This window comes from Octodon degus, unplaced genomic scaffold, assembly GCF_000260255.1.
Source record: "Octodon degus isolate 3935 unplaced genomic scaffold, OctDeg1.0 scaffold00072, whole genome shotgun sequence".
NCBI lineage: Eukaryota > Metazoa > Chordata > Mammalia > Rodentia > Octodontidae > Octodon > Octodon degus.
In genome coordinates this window covers 8,505,830-8,514,253 of record NW_004524648.1, presented here as the reverse complement: position 1 = coordinate 8,514,253, position 8,424 = coordinate 8,505,830, and positions in this window count along the sequence as shown.

The window sequence follows — 8,424 nt, the reverse complement described above, 5'->3', positions numbered from 1 at the left end:
CCGGGCCAGTTCGGTCAGCGCTGCACGCCGGGGAGAAGGTGGGGGCGCCGCGGCGGCGGCGCGGGCGAGCGGCTACACTGCCTCAGGCAAGAATGGGGTCCGTGCCGAGTCCTCCGCGCTGTAACCGGGCAGACCCCGCTGGGACTGGGGTTCGTCTCCCCCACCGGCTCAGCTAGCACTTGGAGGCTGCAGATTTGTGACGGAGGCACAGGCGAGGATTTTTGCTCCTTTGGCAACGTCAGGGTTAACTTGGGAGGGCTAGATTCCTCCCGCCACCCTCCCCGGCCACCCGTCTGCTTCTCTCTTCCCTGTGATCGCACGTTCCGGGAGGTCCGGGAAGTCTAAGGGTGGGAGGACTCAAATAGGGAAGCTTGGGAACCCTAAACCCTAAACCCTTGCTCCGGGTCCACTCAGAGCTCTGTGACCCAGGCTTCGTCTGCCAACGCCGAGTCCCAGGCGGCATGCCCTACCTGGGAGCGGGGAGGAAAAGAAATGAGAAAGGAAGAATGAAGTTAGCAGAGGGGTAAAGGCTCTTTTAGGGAAAGACCCGGGCTGTTTCCTGCAGGAAAGAGCCGGCTCCCTTAGGCAGGTGCTGGCTCTTAGGCATGTGCTGGCCCACCCTGGAGGCTGGGGCATCTTTCCTGGTTGCACCGCCAGTCAGTGTAGGTCCATGACCCTTCCCACCACCCAGCCGCTTGCCAGCCCACTTGTGCCCGTCTTGCTCTCAAAAACCGAGCCCTCTTCTAGTAGTGAAAGTTGCCATGAATGATGTCATCTTCATAAAGCAAAGGTGTAACCCAGCCCCAGGTCCCACCTGTGACCAGCTCACCCGCCCGGTAATAACTACTTCCCTCAAACACCAAGAAGGAAATGAACTCCGTTCTAATTAGGTGAGCTTGCTACAGACACCAATTTTCATCTCGCTCTCAGAAAGTGTGATCGTTTCAACTATTTTTGTTTCTTACCACCCTCCCCCAATCCCTACTCTACTAACAAGTCAAGATCCTGCCAAGATTTCCTTGTAAATAAAACTGTCTGCATGGGGTGTGATTTTGAAAACAGACTTCAGGGGACAGAAGAGAGGCTGACTTCTTTGTGGAAAGAAGCCTAGAAGAGTAAGCAGCCACTGGGGACCCCGGGTCCGTGTCCCTACTGCTTGCTTAGACCACATGCTGCTGTCAGCCGCATGACTTGCTAGGCACTGGCTCTGTTCTCTGCAGACCTTCGGGAAATGGCAGAAAGGAGCCAGGAAGCCCGGTTCCAGGGGAACCTGAAGGAAACGCTGGCAGAGGGAGGAGCTGGCCACTCTGCCGTGAAGCCTGGCAGCCCTGCAATGTTCTGACCCCAGCTGTCCCTTCTCTCTTCTCCAGCCCCGTGACAACTTTATCATCATAAGCAGCTCTGCTTTCCCCTCAGGTGCAAGGGACTCAGCGTCCTCTGCTAAACTTGTGAGCTTTTGCTGAGCTGTTAGTTGCAGAGATACTGAATGGATGAGACCCTGCCCCACTGGAGTGGTTTAATCAGGACCACTAGGCTTGATCAACACAAAGATGCATCCTAGATTCCAGGGAAGCCAAAGGAGGGGGTCTGTGTAGATCCCGAACTCCCCCCCCCCCACAAATAATTAGGCAACTTGGAAAGGTGAAGAAGAGCTAGTCTAGACAGAGAATGGCACAGGCAAAGGCTGGGCATGTGCGACAGTGTGGTATGGCCGGGGAACAATTTGGCATGGTGTCCCATGGAGAGTGCCCATGCCAGAGGGCAAAGTTATAAAGGCATGTAAGTTGATGAAGAGCTTGGACTTCATCCTAAAAGGGATTGGGAACTACTAAGGATTTGTGAGCAGATTAACATTTCAAAAGATCTCTCTGAGCCAGGCACAGTGGCCTCTACTCTCAGCATTGTGGGAGAATGAGGCAAGAAGACTGCAAATTCTAGTTTAGGGGCCAGGGAGATAGCTCAGTAGAATAAGTGCTTGCCTGGCAAGCGCAAGGGCCTGAGTTCTATCCCTGGTTCCGCAGGGGGAAAAAAATTCTAGTTTAATCTGCGAAATTTAGTGACTTAATAAGGCCCTGTCTCAAAATAAAAAAATAAAAAAATTTAAAAGGCTGGGATAAAAAAAAAAAAAAAGGCTGGGCTGCTGCTCAGTGTAATAGTCTTAGATTTAACCCTAGGTATTGAAAATAAAAACAAAAAGATCCTTCTAGACACTTTTGGTGACACAGACCTGTAGTCCCAACTGCTTTGAAGATTTAGGTAGGAAGAATCCCTTGACCTCAGGAGTTCAAAGCCAACTTGAGCAACATAGCAAAACCCCATCTCAGAAAACTATCCTCTGAGTGTAGTTAGGGGATAGATAGGAGGGCAGTAGCCCTGAGTGTAGGCCCAGGAGAGTCTTCCCAGGAGAGGTCCCAGGACAGTAGCATAGGCAGGAGAGGAACTATCTGAGTACCCACAGGGGGTCTCACGCCTCCTTCTGCCTCAGGGGCTGTTGCCTCACTGGCAGATAGTGTTCCAGAGTCTCCAAAAAATGGATTCCGGCCTCTCACCAGAATCCTTGCCCTGGCCCCTTCTGGGAAGGAAGTGGCCCTCTGGATTTAGAGACTATTAGGGTTAGTTGCTATGCTCCATGAACCCGAGGCCTCCTCTCCCCTGAAGTCCTTGGTGTGCCCTCAGCTTCTCTACCCAGCCCACTCTGGGGAACCTGCAACTAGGTCTGGCCACCGGGCAATGGGACAGGCATCTGGGGTCCAAAGGATGGGAGAGCCTAGGCTACTTGATACATTCTGTTCCACCCCAGTTTAAGACAGCCAAAGGACTGACACATTCTGTACAGGAAGGAGACATAGGGGAAGTGATCATGGCTTCCATTCACTTTCACTCACCAATCACCATGGGCCAAGCACTCAAGGATACCTCCACATGTGCTGCACACAGGCCTCCCCAAGAGAACCCTTAGGGCCTGGTGACAGGTGGCAACAAACAGTGCCAGTTGACATTCGTATCCTGCGCTCCATTTGGGCAGAACTCCACACCCATGACTTCATTGGAAGTCCTCAGTGAGACACTGTAAGCCAATGGAGAATAGGATAAGGGTTTAGGTGTGTTAGTTGGCTTCCCAACATTGTAACAAAATCCCTGAGACAATCAACTTATAAAGAGAAAAGGTGTATTTTGCCTCATAGTTCCAGACATGGCAATTCAGGATCACTTGGTCCCATTTGTTTTGGGCCAGTGGCCAGGCAATGCAATGTGGCAGGAGTGTGTGGCAGAGCAAAACTGTTCACCTCATGGCTAGGAAGCAAAAGAGAACAAGGAAGAATGGGATCCTACAATCCCCTCCTAGACCCCAATTCTGATCTAAAAGCCTTCTGCCACCCTCCTGGGAATTAAGTCTCTATTTAAACATGTGGTTCTTTGGGGGGAACCACAGCTCCAAACCATAGTCCCAGAGAAGAGCAGTTCAAACCACAAGAAGTCTGAGGAGGAGCCCCCTGGGGTCAAGAGTGTAGAAGGGTTTCTGAGCAGAGGGAACAGCTGTGGCAAAGGCGCAGAGAGGGGACAGCTGTGGATGGTGTCAGGAACCGTTAAGGGGAAGAGCACAAAGTGAGGCTGCCAAGGCAGGTGAGAAGCCCTGGAGTACCAGTTGGAGAATGCTGGGCCTTGCCCAGCAGGGCCTGGAGAACTGGTGGCAGCTTTCACCGGAGAAGCATTTAGGAAGATTAAGCTGGCAGCTGCTCAACAGTGCCATTCAACTAACATGCCGTGAGTTTCTGTGAGGTGCCAGACCTTGGCCAAGGTGCTGAGGCAACAAGGAGGGTCAGAGGGAGCCCTGGCCTCCTGGGAGAAAATGAGATAATCCTCTAATTACAGCCCAGTGGCATCGTGGGAGAGGAGAAGTCAGGGGCCGAGTCACCACTGCACCCTTCAAGTGAAGGAGGACTTTGTGTTGAGGGCCTGATGCCAGGAGCCTTGGGAGCGAGGGAGAGGGGTGTGGAGCCGTTTGTTTGTGGATACCTGAAGCTAATGAGCAGCCAGGGAAGGAACATTAAGGGCTGTAATTACCGCTCAAAGCAAATGGCAGTGCCGCCAGGAAGGGGGGAGGCAGGAGTGACTTTGCATCCAGAGTGTCTTCCACTAGAGCCCCTTCGGCTGCAGCTTCCCACCCTCACGGCTCCCTCTGCCTGGTCGCACCCTGCAAGGCTTCTCCTGTCTCTCGAGCAAAGCTGAGCCCACCCTGTCCCCACCTGTCACACCAGTCCTCAGAGAAACCAGCAAACCAGCCCCGAGCTGCTGCCATTTGCCTGCCTGAGATGAAGACATGAGTTATTTTTGACTGTGATCCAAGCCTCAGCCCTGAATTCTTTTGTCTTCCAGGAATCCCCCAGTCATGTTTGAAGTCTGCAAGTCCCAACAGCAGACGTAGCTGAGGAAGAGACTGCCACCGAGAACCCAGCCGCCCTCCAGCCCAGGCCCGGCCTTCTCCCAAGCTTGCCCCCGCTCTGCGAGATCAAACGGGACAAGGCTGCTAAGCAGAGGCTCTTTCCCTTTCCTTTCTTCTCTTCCTTGCTCTGCAGGGCCCCATATTTTCTGAGTCACTTAAATCATTACTGAAAGACGTCCAGGTTCACAGACACCGACCCCTTTCAAAGAGAAATACGGGCACTCAAATGTGGAGCTCAGAAAAGCACAGAGGAAACGTTCCTAGTCCCAAGATTTAATCAATCACATATTCAGGGAACCCACCAACTGCTTTGCCTGCTCTCACCTTCCTTGCCTGCTATCTTCAGGGCCTGTAACACCTCTGCATGACCCCAGTTATGCCATAGGACGGTCCGATCTGCTCAATGGATATTGTGTCCGATCTTTTTATTATTATTATTATTATTATTATTTTATAATTTGTTTTTCCTTGTTTGTTTGAGACAGGGTCTTACCATGTAGTTCAGGTTGGCCTTGAACTCTCTATGTGGCACAGGCTGCCCCTAAATTTACTGCAATCCTCCTGCCTCAGCCTCCAGAGTGCTGAGCTTACAGGCATGCTTCACCATGCCCAGCTTCTCCTGTTCTAGCCCATGCACCTCTGTTTAATGCATTCTTCCCCTCCAAGCCTTTTCTCAACTCTAGATCCCAGACAGACCCCTTCCTTCCTCTATCCTTTGTTCCTTTGACCTTGCATTATATTATCTAAGTTTTATCTTGCTGAGACCAGAATGTGAATTCTTTCAAGGGGAGGATTATGGCTTATTCAATTTTGTATCTATCACAGCACACAACACCGCACACTGAAGAAGCTGAACAAACATCTGTTTAATGAAAAACAGAGCATGCTTCTCTTGATACGACACAAAGTCTAATTACATAGTTATTACTCTCAGCCCCCCACGGAAGACAAGTTTTATATTATGGAGAAACGATTGTTCTGCGTAGTAATAATGATATACTTGTACATCTCCCACTTTTATTTTGAAACACATCCACATTTGTCATTTCCTTTCATTCTCTAAAAGGCCCATAGAACAGACGAGACTGCTTTCATTTTACGAACGGGAGCACTAAAACTCCCTGGGTTTAGAGAAGGTTTGATTTCTGTTCCTCTTACCAGATTTCTTATTTTAAGAGTGAAACTCACCCTTTCCCCTGCATGAAATCCTGCTTTTGGCTCGGACCACTGCAAACAAAGGCTGCTTCTCTGGGCAACTGGGTAAGACTAGGGCACAGAGGCCCCTACCCAGCAGGTCCCGCTGCAGGCTTGCGGCTTGGGTGAGTCCGAAATTGTGGAGGCTGCTCCTGGTTTTGGAGCAAAGGCAACAGTTGGTCATCTGCTTTATTTCCTCTTATTTTAAAAAAGTAAGAGATGGAGTCTCACCAAGTTGTCCAGGCTGGCCTTAAATTCACAGTCTTCCTGTCTCTGCCTCCCAAGCAGTTGGAACAACAGGTTAGTGCCAGTACGGCCAGCCGCTTTCTCTTAAGCAGGCTGTGTACAGGGTCCCCACAAGAAGTGGTTATGCTTTGCTCTCCTGCAACACTGCAAGCGCCGGCACCAGTGTGCTTGGGCACTCTGTAGAGAGAAAGGAGTTGTAAGCTCTGGGCTGGAGAAAGGCACAAGGCCTGTGGGCAGCCTTGTTCATGTTAGACCTCGGTATTGTATTAGGACTTGGCTTTGTTCATAGCAGTATCTTTCTTTCTTTCTTTTTGGGTGGAACCAGAGATTGAACTTAGGCCCTTGCGCTTGCTAGGCAAGCACTTATTCTACTGAGCCACCTCCCTGGCCCCTCACAGCAGTATCTTTGGCCTCTAGGACAATTCCTGGTGTACAGAAAGTCCCCAAAAGTACTTTCTCAGTGGATGAGCCTGCTGGGCACATAGGAAGGAGGGCCGTCCAGTGTGTGTCCAGCACCTGGCCTCCCAGGACTCCCCTGGCCTCTGGAGATGTCCTGTTAGCCACTGCTCCTATAGGGCGGGCCGCAGTGAGAGTGGCCTGTGGTTCACGAGGGCTTTGGGATGATAGGGGCAGTAGCGGCACTAGAGGGCAGCAGTGCTGGAGGCCGGGACACCCCGGAGCTCTGTATTCAGGAAGGTGAGAGGTGACTGGCCCCAGGGAAATGGCCCTGAACAGAGCCAGTGGCTGCGGCTGGGAACGGCAGGCAGAGGAGCGAGATGGTGGGCACCGCAGTCCCCTTCCTGCAGTGCAGGGAGGCTGCCGGAGGACTTCACGTGCACATTGTAAGTACCATCTGTCACGCTGCCTGCCCAGACGCCGGCCCTCTTCCCTTCATTATTATTTATGCAGAGCGCACCCTACTTAAGTGCCACTGTGCCACCGGGAGAGGGAAAGAAAAGCCTAGAAGAGCCAAGGACTCCAGGAGTCCCTCCCTTGGGGAGCAGCTGGCGGGGGGGCTCTGCAACCCATCTCTTGGAGGTGGGAGGTTAACGCTCATCTCTCCAGAATGAAACAGTCAGGCCAAAGCACAGGCCTGCAAATGAGGGTGCCTATGCCCTCTGCGTAGTTCCCTCCCCAGCGTGTGACCTTGAGCAGTCACTTCTGCCCTGATGGCCTCTATTTCTTCATATGCACACGCAGGCCTTGGACTAGATGAGCCATGACATCCCTGCCAGCTCTGCCATGTGCTGTCCTTCCGCCCCTGCTGCCCTCCGCACTGGCCTGGAAGCCTGTCACTTCCCAGGCAGGACAGGGGCGCTCGACTCCTCCTGTGAGTCCTTAGTACCTGACAGCGGGACAAGGGGTCAGCAAATCTGGGCGCTGGCCCAGAGTCTGTCATTGCTGAGCCCTGTGGCCCTGGGGAAGGCAGGGTTTCCTAATCTTCAGTTTGTCTTTTGTGAAACAAGTGAGAAGGACTAGCAGACTTTGGCAGGAGAACTCATCTCTGAGTTCTGTGATGTGTGATTTTCTCTTCTAAAACATTGTAGATAAACATTTTTACAGACCAAACCTCCTACACTGGGGTGAGTGAGACATAGCTTCCCCCTCAGTGAGCTTCAAACTAGACAAGCGTGGTGGGGCATACCTGTAATCCCAGCACTCTGGAAGGTTTGGGAGGCTAAGACAGGAGCATCACTGCAAATTCAAACCCAGCCTGGGCGATTTAGAGATTGAGACCTTGATTCAAAATAAAAAATAAAAAAGGGTTGAAGATGTAGCTCAGTGTGAAGGCCCTGGTTTCAATCTCTAGTATTGCAGAAAGCAAGGAGGCATGCAGGCTGGACGGAAGGAAAGAAGGAAGGACAGAAGGAGGGAGGGAGGGAGGAAGGGAGGAAGGAAGGAGAAGGAAGATTCAATTTAGGTGGAAGAAGCTACAGATACACCAGACATGGTGGCACATAGCTGTAGTCCCCAAACTCAGGAGGCTGAGGCAGGATGATTGCTGTGAATTTAAGGCCAGTCTAAGTCATATGGTGAGTTCAAGGCTAGCCTGGACTGCATAGTGAGACCCCTGTCTCAAAAAGAAAAAACAAAAAACTACAAGTGCAGGGTGGGGGAGATAGCTCATCCGTCTAAGCACCTGTCTGGCCAGCACAAGGACCTGGGTTTGATCCCTGATACTGTACACCGTGCCAGCTCTGGAATCCCGAGCATGTGGTATGGGCCACTGAAATTGGATGTGGTGGCACATGCCTGTAATTCCAGTGCTGGGGAGGCTGAGACAGGAGGATCACTATGAGTCCAAGCTGCATAGAGAGACCGTGTACCAATAAATAATAACAATGATAAAATATGTTTTTAAAAGTTATAAAAAAATTTGACATGTAGTGAGTAGATAAGCGATACAAAGTATATAGCAGCAAAAAGACAGGCCTAAGCAGGTGATTCTGAAGCTGAATCTCTCTCTTCTTTTCTTAAAAAAATTTTATTTATTTATTAATTTATGTGTGTATGAGTGTGTCTGGCCAGCTCAGCCCACC